This window comes from Cervus canadensis, chromosome 1, assembly GCF_019320065.1.
Source record: "Cervus canadensis isolate Bull #8, Minnesota chromosome 1, ASM1932006v1, whole genome shotgun sequence".
NCBI lineage: Eukaryota > Metazoa > Chordata > Mammalia > Artiodactyla > Cervidae > Cervus > Cervus canadensis.
Genome location: NC_057386.1, coordinates 71,411,115 through 71,423,667, shown reverse-complemented (window position 1 = coordinate 71,423,667; position 12,553 = coordinate 71,411,115). Strand labels below are relative to the sequence as shown.

The following is a 12,553-nucleotide window of genomic DNA, read 5'->3' as shown; positions in this document are numbered from 1 at the left end:
TAAACTTTCATAATACAGATTTTATTTTATTTTATTTTTATGTTTTCCATTTATTTTTATTAGCTGGAGGCCAATTACTTTACAATATTGTAGTGGTTTTTGCCATACATTGACATGAATCAGCCATGGATTTACATGTGTTCTCCATCCCGATCCCCTCTCCCTCCTCCCTCCCCATCCCATCCCTCTGGGTCTTCCCAGTGCACCAGCCCTGAGCACTTGTCTCATGCATCCAACCTGGGCTGCTGATCTGTTTCACCCTTGATAGTATACGTGTTTCAATGCTATTCTCTCAGAACATCCCACCCTTGCCTTCTCCCACAGAGTCTAAAAGTCTGTTCTATACATCTGTGTCTCTTTTTCTGTTTTGCATATGGGGTTATTGTTACCATCTTTTTAAATTCCATATATATTCATTAGTATACTGTATTGGTCTTTATCTTTCTGGCTTACTTCACTGTGTATAATGGGCTCCAGTTTCATCCATCTCATTAGAACTGATTCAAATGGATTCTTTTTAATGGCTGAGTAATATACCATGGTGTATATGTACCACAGCTTTCTTATCCATTCGTCTGCTGATGGGCATCTAGGTTGCTTCCATGTCCTGGCTATTATAAATAGTGCTGCGATGAACATTGGTGTGCACGTGTCTCTTTCAGATCTGGTTTCCTTGGTGTGTATGCCCAGGAGTGGGATTGCTGGGTCATATGGCAGTTCTATTTCCAGTTTTTTAAGGAATCTCCACACTGTTCTCCATAGTGGCTGTACTAGTTTGCATTCCCACCAACAGTGGAAGAGGGTTCCCTTTTCTCCACACCCTCTCCAGCATTTATTGCTTGTAGACTTTTGGATAGCAGCCATTCTGACTGGCGTGTAATGTTACCTTATTGAGGTTTTGATTTGCATTTCTCTGATAATGAGTGATGTTGAGTCTTCTATTTTTAATGAGCAATCTGTGATGATCTTTTATTTATTTTTGCCATGCGGCCCTATGGGACCTTAGTTCCCTGATCAGGGATCGAACTGGCATTCTTTGCATTGGAAGCTCAGAGTCTTAGCCACTGGACCGCTAGGGAAGTCCCTCCGAGTCTTCTGAGAATGTAGGGCAAACAGTGAAAACCATTCATGTGGATCATCAAGGGAATCGGGTGTTTCTTCAAGCTGCCATCAGCATTTCTTCCTTTCTGGAGTGCAAGATTTCCTCCACTTTCTGTGTAACCACTGTTCTATCTGTCTCCAGGGAGGGGCATGTTTTCCAAATTATAGATCTCTCCTGCCTTCCTACAAAAAAAAAAAAAAGAAAAAATGACAGTGGGAGGTTTTTAAAACTGTGCTTTACTGAAAAAGAACCATGCATTTGCTTTAAATTTTCAGGATACTATATTTTCAATTTTTGGTTACTCTATAATTGTGTCTTCTCTCTGAATTTCCTACACTTTCTTTCATCTTCTCACCAACATTTATGTTAAACAATGAAAGCTCTATACATTCGTGGGTAAAGACGCTTCTGGAATTTGGTCCCCATGAAGAGAATCCAATTTTATTTATCATTATTTTTTAATAACTTAAAAAGTATATATTTGGCTGCACCAGGTCTTACTTGCAGCATGCAGAATCTTTAGCTGCAAACTCTTAGTTGCAGAGTGTGGGATCTAGTTCCCTGACCAGGGATTGAACCCAGGCCCCCTGCATTGAGAGCTCAAGTCTTAGCCACTGAACCAACAAGGAACTCCTGAGAATCTAATTTTAAAGGGAGAAATTCTGAAATAATCACCACCCCTTGTCTGGAAAATTTAAGTGTTCATAGAACAGCATTTGTAAAAGCAGGCCTACCTCCAGAGAAACATGTGACAAGTATCTGGCAGATGCCATCACTGTAATAATGTACTCCCCTTAAAAACCCTTCCATTTTCACTTGCTCTAATTTACTGCTTTAATGGAAGAGCCCGCCATGGTGACACATACACTCTTGTTTGTCAAAGTGTGAGGCCCTGCCAGATGGTCTTCTTCAGAAGAAACGCTTTCAATATGATAATGTTTATATTTGTGTTTCTGGCATGAATTAATAATTTTCTCATGATATTTAATAAGAAACAGATTATTTCATTTCCAACTCATAAAACCCTGTACCTTTCTTTCCATTATGTCTGATGAGAGTTATTTTCTTCCTGTTGGCAAGGTGGCAGCAGGTAAGAGCAGGGTCGCTAAATTATAGCTCTTTTGCCTCAACTGGAGTGTGTACAGCCCAGAAGGGCTGGAGATCCACTGCTCCATATAAAGGTGGACTTTGCAATGCATCAGAAAGCAACAGTCAGGGTAGCATGAGACCAGGCCTCCAACATAAACAATCTCTTTTAAGTTTCAAGATTAGACCCCCGTGGTCTAGTATTCTGGATGTTGGTAACTGAGTCTGTCCTCTCTGGCCATATCTATCACGTTTTGTTTTATTAAAGTTAGTCCCTTGGACTGCAAGGAGACCAAACCAGTCTGTCCTAAAGGAAATCAACTCTGAATATTCACTGGAAGGACTGAAGCTGAAGCTGAAGCTCCAGTACTTTGGCCACCTGATATAAGAGCTGACTCCTTGGAAAAGACCCTGATGCTGGGAAAGATTGAAGGCAGGAGGAGAAGGGGATGACAGAGGATGAGATGGTTGGATGGCATCACCAACTCAGTGGACATGAGTTAGAGCAAACTCCAGGAGATGGTGAAGAACAGGGAAGCCTGGAGTGCTGCAGTCCATGGGGTCACAAAGAGTCAGACAGGACTGAGGGACTGAACACAACAAAATTTATTTTATTTATTCATTTTTAATTGGAGGATAATTGTTTTACAGTGTTGTATTGGCTTGTTGTTGTTGTTTTTTTTAATTTAAAAAAATTTTTGACCGCACCATGTAGCCCGAGGGACCTTCATTACCCAACCAAGAATCGAACCTGTACCTCCTGCAGCGGATGTACAGAGTCTTAACCACTAGACCCCCAGGGAAGTCCCTCCGTCAAGTTTTTTAAGAAACCTATCATATTACCTTCTAACCCTGTAACTTTTCACTCTGGAGTCCTTATCTTATCAGTCTGGGCATAGTGGAAAGGTGGGAGCAGGAATGACTTTCCATTCTTTGACTATTTTTTTTTTCAATTCTCCAGACTCTTGTAATTTAATGTGCTATGTGTATTTGGTCACTCGGTCATGTCTGACTCTTTGCGACCCTATGGGCTGTAGCCCACCAGGCTCCTCTGTCCATGGGATTCTCCAGGCAAGAATACTGGAGTGGGTTGCCATTCCCTTCTCCAGAGGACCTTACCAACCCAGGGATCGAACCTGGCTTCTGCTTTGCAGGCAGATTCTTTACCGTCTGAGCTAGAGGGAAGTTGTATTTAGAAGCACTACTGAATTTTACCCACGCAGTCCATTTCCTGTGGATGTCTTTGACTGACAGAAACTTGTCCAGGCAGACAGCAAGAGCAGGGCATGAAGACAGACCGGATGCACTTCAAAGGATGAATTATACCAAAAAATGATGTGGAAAATTGGTGTGGAGTGTGGCTGGGATTGTAGATTATTCTCTTCTTCGAAGGACTGTGAAGTGGGGGTCAGGAGAGGTTAGGGCTCCCCGAGAGGGAAGGGAGGGTTCAGTATCTTTGGGCAAGTATGAGGCACATGTGATTTTTTTCTTTCACTATCAAACTTAATAGGGCTTCCCTGATGGCTCAGTGGTAAAGAACTCACCTGCCAATGCAGGAGATGCAGGTTCAATCTCTGGGTCGGGAAGATCCCTGGAGAAGGAAGTAGCCACTCACTCCAGTATTCTTGCCTGGGAAACCCCGTGGACAGAGGCATCTGGTGGGCTATAGTCCATGGAGTTGCAAAGAGTTGGACCCAACTCGGTGACTAAAAAATAACAACCAAACCTGATACAAGGGCAGACTCTTCTCCTTGTCACCAGCTGCTTACCAGCAATTCATTCTGGAACATGTGGCAATTTGGTTTCCACCCCTAACCTGTCACTAACACTGTATCCTGAAAAATCACCAAGGGCTGGAGATCATTGGTCAAGGCTGTGGGATTCAACCTCAACCTCCTCTTCCTTAGGGATTTCACTTAGAGGGCCCTCTCACCACAGCTCCCCTGAAAGCACTGTGCTCTGCCGTGACTTCTCTGATTGTCGCTCTTTGGTCTCCCGTGTTGCCTCCCCCTCCTTCCCCTGGGAAGCTGGCATCTCCCAAGGTTCTGTCTTTGGTGCGTTTGCTACTGTTGCTCTTGCTGCCATGGTGTTATCACCTGCCCCACTGGCTCCAAAAACCACCTTTGGGCCCACAAGCCTGATCATGAGCTTTGTCTGAGCTCTAGAATAATAACATTTTCCACAACCTTTATGACCCAGGAATGACCTACTCAGAGAGGAAATTACTTCTGGACCCTAGGCAAGGATGCCGAGGCCCTGCACCCAGATGTTAAGAGGGGAAAGGCAGGAGAGATTTATAAAATACTTGGCAGATAAAATGAACAGGACTTTGATGCATTAGCTGTCCAAAGAAAGGGAACAAGAGAAAGGAAGAGGAGAGATAGAAGGGGCAAAGTTGACCCCTGTAGCTCAGGTAACTTGGAGGGTGGATGTCCCTTATTGATCTAGAGCAGTGGTCCTCAACCTTTTTGGCACCAAGGACTGGTTTTGTGGAAGACAGTTTTTCCACTGACTGGGGGCGGGGGGGGTGGTTTGAGGAAGATTCAAGCACATTACATTTGTTGTGCACTTTACTTCTATTATTATGACAGCAGCTCCACCGTGGATCATCAGGCATTAGATCGCAGAGGTTGGGGACCCCCCGTCTAAAGAGCACGCGGTTAGGTGGCACATCTCAGGGAGAAGACGGTGGTTCCAGTTTAGCATATCTGAACCAACCATGTCTCTCTGCCCGTTTTGTCCTCCTTCCCTGTAGCACCGCTAGAATTATCTTCCTAAAATACAGGTCAGATCCTGCCATTCTCCTTCTCAATTTTTTTTTCTTAGTTCTTGTTAACTAGAGAGTCATTTAGATGTTCAGACTCCTTAACAAGGGATTCAGAGCCCTACACAAGCTGGCTTTGTTTGGTTTCATTATCATCTTCTAGCACAACAGAACCCACCATGCAGTTTCTCACCTTCTTGCTTTTCCTCAAGCTGTTCTCTCAATCTGGAATGCCCTCCCCACTCTTCCCGCCTCGGAGAATCCTACTCAGTCTTGAGACTGCAGTTGGCTTTCTCCATTCCCCAGAAAGCCTCCTGTCACCCTGGTGGTAAGTAGTCGCTCTTTATTCAATATTTCTATAGCAATACATGCGTATTTTTTTCCTGCTATTATAGTGCATTTGCTCAAGTGTGCGTTTCTTCTGTGGGTTGGCAAACACTTTGAAAAGGGCTTCCCAGGTGGCTCAGTGGTAAAGAATCTGCCTGCAATGCAGGAGATGTGGGTTCCATCCCTGGGTCAGGAAGATCCCCGGGAGGAGGAAATGGCAACCCCCTCCAGTATTCTTGCCTGGAGAATCGCATGGACAGAGGAGCCTGGCGGGCTACATAGGGTTGCAGAAGAGTCGGACATGGCTTAGTGACTGAGCCCAGCACAGCCCAGCAAATGCCTAAATTTAGGGACTGTGTCTCATTTATCTCTGTTTCTTCCCAGCTGCCAGCACTTGACTGTCCACGTATCGATTGCTCACTAAATAATGAAAGAAAAGCGAGAAATTGGTCAAGGTTAGAGTGGAAGTGGACTCTGGGGTGTGGGGGAAGAAGTGATGGGTTGTGTAGGCTTGCTTTAGAACCTGGCGACGGGGATGGAAACTCTGGGTTGTGGAGAACAGGTGCAGAGGATAATAATGAGGGAGGCAGTGGATTATGGGTAATGTGAGGGGTTCACATATAAAGACAGGATCCCATGAGCCAAATCATTGTGAAAATGTTAGTCCCTGAGTCGTGTCCAACTCTTTGTGACCCCATGGACTGTAGTCTGCCAGGCTACTCTGTCCATGGGGTTTTCCAAGCGAGAATACTGGAGTGGGTTGCCATTCCCTTCTCCAGGGGATCTTCCCAAACCTAAGGATCAAACCCAGGTCTCCTGCATTGCAGGCAGATTCTTTACCATCTGAGCCACCAGGGAAGCCCCACAAAATCCTGGGTGAACACAATTTAGCCTACCTTATGGGCAGACAGGTCAAATTATAACGTCCCTTCATCAACAGGGAATTTTTATTCTGCCCATTTAAAAAGACATATAGCCTCGTCGTGTAACCAAAACCCTTGCATATTTGGTGATGGCTGCTGTGTCTTTGTCTGATGCTGTTAAAGAGATGGGACCTTGACCAATAGTATGATGATGACCCATTGCTATGCCCATTTATTTAATTGTAGAAAAGATAGGCAAGAAAGTATTTTATTAATAAGATTTCTTCGACCCTTAATTATTCTTTTCACATGATACTCTTTCATTAGCCTGTATTTATTTTTAGCAGCACAAAGGAAGAATGAAAAATATTATCTTTTAATAGTGTGAATCCCAGAATAAAATGGTCTTCCCTCTGGCTGCTCTCACACAAATGCAAGTCTATTATGTTTGTATCTGCACTGTACGCTGTGCGTGCTGTCTGCGCATGCTCTGTGTAACCACGCTTAGCCCAGTCTTAGTAAAAGGACCGCCAGCTGTGGGTTCTTGGTGGTGGTTTGTCTCGGTCGTGTCTGACTCTTTGGCAACCCCATGGACTGTGGCCCACCAGGCTCCTCTGTTCAAGGGATTCTGCAGGCAAGAATACTGGAGTGGGTTGCCATTTCCTTCTCCAGGGGATCCTGCATTGGCAGGCAGGTTCTTTACTGCTGAGCCACCAGATAAAGCCCAACTGTGGGTAACAGGTGGAAAAAAAAAAAGATGAAATACCTTGAACATTTCAATTTTCAATTGGGGCTTCCCTGGTAGTCCAGTGGTTAAGAATGCACCTTGCAGTTTAAGGGACACTGGTTCGACCCCTGGTCCAGGAAGATCCCACACGACCGTGGAGCAAGACTCGGAACCCACACACTGCGGCTCCTGCAGCCGGCGCGCCCAGAGCCCACGCGCCGCAGTAAGAGAAGCCCACACACCGCAAGGAGGAGCAGCCCCTCCTTCACAGTGGAGAAGGCCGTGGGCAGCCAGGAGCTGAAATAAATAAGTAAATCTTTACAGAAGTTTTCAATTAGCTATTTTCCACGAGAGCAGATACCTCCCTGCTCAGCCCCACGTTCGTTCCTCTGGGAGGTTCATGTATAAAGAAAACGCCAGGTGAATGCAGCGCTTTTATTCTCAGATGAGTTCTGGCTGCCAGCCCCTTCGTTGGACCAGCATTCGTGATCAGTTAGGACCTGTGAGAGCCACCAGGATGCTTTTTGCTTGGGCTTGAGGCTGGCCGCGAAGCCTGAGGCGTGGCTGCTTTATGTGGCTCTCAAGTGGCTTTCCCAGTCCAGGAGGCTGAGGTGGGGGACAGCCCACGTCCCTGTCAAGCAACTTCCTCTCAGTCAAGTCCCAGAAGGACTCAGTCTCATTAGAGAAATCAAAAGGGGAATCCAGAGGAGGGAGGGCTCTAAAGAGACTTTATAGTTTCTCTCTGGATATACAGGTGGGAGAGCCTTTATTAATACCTGCTTCTCAGGCCCACCTCTTTCCTTCCGAAACACCACAAGCCAACACTGTCTTAGTTCTTCCCAGCTCCCAGTGGGGGAAAGGAGAAGGTCAACAAGCTAACCGAATAGGTTGGATGTACAGCCAACATTGGTTTAGAGGCTAATAAAGGGATGTCAACGTTTATGCCAAATATGACTATCTTATCAGATACCTATGGCTCTGCCTCTCACAGACTTATCTGCTTTTTTCCAGCCTTTGCTGCAGTAACGGTCAGGTGTGGCTGACAGCACCTCTCCAACAATCTCTTACATTCTGCACCAGTGGCTTCTTTGCCGCCTCTGTGGCTGGCTGTGGGGAACTTCTCAGTCATTCCAAATCACGGGCAAAGCTGGAAGTGCGAGGGAACTGACACAGACTGCGGCCACTCTGGCCCCTTCTGCCTTCTCTCATGTGACTTGTCAATCCGGAGACACTTTTACACGGCTCCTCAGGAGGTTCCCACGGTGACTGAATCCAGTTGCTCACTGCAGTAACTATCTTGCCAAAGCGCCCTGGGATTGGCTCTCCCCTCTTATCAGCTTCACTCTTTCTAGTTTCCCACTTTTGTTTCTGGAATTACTTCCAAAAATAAATCTCATCGTTCACTTTTTTAGGGGAACCCGGAAAATACCAAGATAAAAGAAGGGAAAGTGAAAGTGAAGTTGCTCAGTCGTGTCCAACTCTTTGCAACCCGGTGGACTGTAGCCTACCAGGCTCCTCTCTCCATGGGATTCTCCAGGCAAGAATACTGGAGTGGGTTGCCATTTTCTTCTTCAGGGGATCTTCCTGACCCAGGGATCGAACCTGGGTCTCCCACATTGCAGGCAGATGCTTTAACCTCTGAGCCACCAGGGAAGCCCCTAAAAAAAGAAGGGGGCAGACTATAAATGTTGATCAAACTCATTGTGTGGAGAATGTTCTAACAGACCTTCTATTTGAAGAGGGGCATAAGGGAATGAGGCGGTGTGATTGTCCTCTGAAATACACACTGAGAAGTCTGTGGACCACTAATTAGAAATTGCAATTAAAAATAAAAGAACTCTAAAGCCAGGTGATGACATTTCCTATCTAGAAATCTTTGAGACTGGAGAGACATTGTTCTGGAATTCAGGCTGAAGGATGGCTAGATAAATGTCCCTGGTTCTAGCCCGGTGTTTGCTCTTGGTCTTACTTGTCTGATGAGGGGCATAGGTCAGTAATTTTCCTGTGTCTCTGGAAAGCACGTGCAGTCTTTCCATCCAATGAAAGTGCCTGTAAGCATTGATAATGTGCTTAGAGTACTTGGGTCCAGAGTCTTTCTGAACAAGTGGCAAAATGAGAACAATATATTCTTTATGATAAAACTAAAGTGCCTTTCATTATCTATTAAAAGAAAAGCATTTGCTCTTCTCCAGAAAACACCTGACACCTGGTTGGCAGAGAGCTTTCACCTGGTGGAGGTTGGAAGCAAGTGGTGGGAAAAGGAGGGGGTGGATTAGAGAGATGATGATGGCCAAGGCAAAACCTTTCCATCGCACCTGGCTACCCCCAACTCATCTAAGCAGATTAAGTACCCATACTTAGGTGAAGCTTTTTTTTTTTTTTTTGGTGGTGGTGTTTAATTGCTAAGTTGTGTCTGACTCTGCGACCCCATGGATTGCAGTCCACCAAGCCCCTCTGTCCTTGGGAGTTTCCAGGCAAGAATACTGGAGTGGGTTGCCATTTCTTTCTCCAAGGGGTCGTCCCAACCCAGTGATCGAACCCACCTTTCCTGCTTGGCAGGCAAACTCTTTACCATCTGAGCCACCTGGGAAGCCCGAGCCACCCTCAAGATGACTGCAAACAATCCAAGCATGATGCTTAATGTTTAATCAGAAGACACACATTTTAGATCTCCCTAATTCTGAAGTGGGCAAAAAAAATATTTTTAGGCATTGTTTTCTCCCTTAAGTCTCTTGTGGCTTGAAAATGTTGAGGTGCCATTTTTGCTATAACTGCCTTGCGAGGATTCTGCTTGGTGACCACTTTTGCTTCAGATTGACTTTTGCTTGTTCAGAAAGAGTCATGGAATCATCATACATGTTATCTGTTAGGGTGGGAAGGGATCTTAGAGACCATCTAGTTCAATCTTCCTTTTTATAAGGTGCTTCCTAATCAGACTTCAAATTCAGGTGATCTAACTCCACGGGAATGTGTTTCATGGTTGGAAAACCTTCTCTGTCATCCAGACATTCTCACTAAAGAGGCTGGAAGGCTACCTCTAGGGACTGGTGTAGGCGAAAATAATTGACGTATGAACTGGGATAAATTCTCTGCTCAAGTTCTATAACTCTGTTGAAAACGAATTAACTTACACTTACCTTCACTCCATCAGAAAAGAATTCCAATGCAATATAGCAATTGACTTTTCCTTTCTCCTTTGCAGCTCCTACCAACATAAGCAGGATTTACATTTTCCTATTTTACAGATCCAGCTGGCAAGAATTATGGATGGGAGAACAGCTAACTCATAAAGAAGAGGCCCTGATGGATAACCTCAGACCATTCAGACCTTGGACAGAAGAATGGGCCCCTTAGTCCACAGAGCCACACTTTATTTACCCCGGGGTCAGCATTATGGGCATTTGCTTTCTTAGTGAATTGTAATTACTTGCAAAATAAACCTCATTTTGTGTGGGATTCTTCTGTTCTGAGAGCCCTATATGTAAGAGTGTTGCTGGGGTCTCTTGAACATCTGAGGTCGGTAACACCTTGGAATGCAGTCTGAATCCCAAGAGTATTCCTATGATTTTTTGCTCACAGGTCCTAAGGCACTGTTGGGAAGGATTCCAGTTTTACCTTCTCTTAGTGGGCTTTTCAGGTGGTGCTGGTAGTAAAGAATCTGCCTGCCGAGGCAGGAGATGTGGTTTCCATCCCTGGGTTGGGAAGATCCCCTGGGGGAGGACATGGCAACCCACTCCAGTATTCTTGCCTGGAAAATCCCATGGACAGAGGAACCTGGCAGGCTATAGTCCATGGGGGTCACAGAATCGGACATGACTGAAGCAACTTGGCATGCACGAATGAAAAAGCTGATGAAGTTATGTTTATTTTGTATGCGCCCCAGGGCTGCTTATGAACCACTTCGAACAGATGAAATCACCCAGCTGCTGTCCCCTCCCACTGCTCCCTCCCCTTCTATGAGTTACCCCTAAGGATTGAAAGCACTGAGGTGACTTGATTGTGTGTTTGGGCCACTAAGGAGATGTGCCTTCGGCTGCAAATCCTTCACGAGCCCCCTGTGACCTTTGGCAGCAAGGGGCTCTCATGTGACGCTTCTGACGGTGGGTATGGAGGTACCAGTGGTCATCAGCCTTGACATCTCTCCTTGTTCCCATGACCTGCCCTGTGGCTCTCTGAAATGGTCAAGGACAGTTTCTGGTGTCCACCATACGGGACCAGTCAGCTGTAGACACACTATAGAAAACATGGCCTTGAGTCTTAGCGTACAGTCTATTTAACATGACAGTAGTAAAAGGATGTATGATGTTGGATGAAATCCCAACAGGGGCCACATAGCTGGGTGGAGGTGCCGGGTCCCTGAGCATGGATCTGAGTAAATGAGGATGGAAGAGGATGAGGCCTGTCCTGTCCTGGATGGCTCCCATCCCATCCGCTTTTCAACATTACTGAAAGCTCATTAGCAGGGGAAACAATTACCAAACTGATGATTATTTTCTTTCTATTTCTGGCTTTTCTCAACCGAAGGGAAAATGTGAGGTAGATGTGAAATCTAAGGGAAAAAAATACATACACAAAATGAGATGTCATGTCTGCCTGTGGTGCTAGCAAAAAGCGGAGAAGTCTGACTTATTTTAATGTTTTCAATAAACACCAACCATCCCCCAACACAACTGAGTATTTGAATCAAGGGAGAGAAGATTATTCAGTCACCTAAGACAGTTACTGGATGAAAACATGAAGGGGAGTATAGTGTCTGATTAATGATTGGCCATTTTCAAAGTGGCTTCTCCTACATTATCTCATTTTATAAAAAGTCAATTTCATCTTTTAAATGTTAAAGTGAAGCAGTTTGTAATTTCTTGCAAGTAAAGGATGTTAATAAGCAAGTTGTGAACCAGCAAATTCTTCTGCTGCCTTGTATTTTTCATCGACCATCACAGATTCACGGGGAAGCTCTAACAGAACTTTAAAATGGGGTTTTAAAACATTGTTTGCATTTATCAGTGTGCTTGCTTGCTTGCTGTCACTCTCGCTTGCTCTCTCTCTCTTTGGGCCTCAGTTTCTTTCTCCAGTACCTTCCTTTGAATGGGGAACTAGTACTTGCATGTGGATAGATTATTATTTAGCTTATAAAACATACCACTTTAATTACAGTTCTTATAGTTGCTAGACTTCATTAAGACAAACAATCTGTAGTCCCCTCTTTGGCCATGGGGTCAATAAGATGCTGTGAAGCAGGAGAGGGTAAGGCTGGTGTACACTTTCCAAAGTCACTAAGTGTTTTCTGGAAGGAGCCGGCTTGCAGCTGCACTGATGGATGAGATGGTCTCAATACCAATGGCCTTGAGTGATTTACATAATAGCAGTTTGCATTAGAACCTTGGCTGTTTAAAACTTGCATTTTGCAATAGTTGTAACTAGCAGTGAGCACTTCCAGGGCTTTCCTGGTGGCTCAGACAGTAAAGAATCTGCCTGTAGTATAGGAGATCTGAGTTCAATCCCTGGGTTGGGAAGATCCCCTGGAGAAAGGAATGGCAACACACTCCAGTATTCTTGCCTGGAGAATTCATGGACAGAGGAGCCTGGTGGGCTACAGTCCACGGGGTCGCAAAGAGTCACACGTGACTTGGCGACTAAACTTACCTAAAATACACTGAAATTCGAATATCAGAACACAGCAAGAC

The 12,553-nt window shown here is 45.1% G+C and overlaps 1 protein-coding gene across 2 annotated transcripts in view; it reads left to right on the top strand.

The window, feature by feature from the left end:
* C1H4orf51 (chromosome 1 C4orf51 homolog) overlaps positions 1-10,325 on the top strand; it is a 47,679-nt gene extending 37,354 nt beyond the window's left edge. Inside the window, exons 2-3 of one of the 2 annotated variants that reach the window (XR_006273150.1) lie at positions 5,165-5,280; positions 10,115-10,325. The gene's annotated coding sequence lies outside the window, so the exon portion shown is untranslated. The remainder of the gene's footprint in view (positions 1-5,164; positions 5,281-10,114) is intronic. The other variant, XM_043487806.1, reaches the window with a different exon arrangement.
* The last annotated feature ends 2,228 nt before the right edge of the window (positions 10,326-12,553 follow it).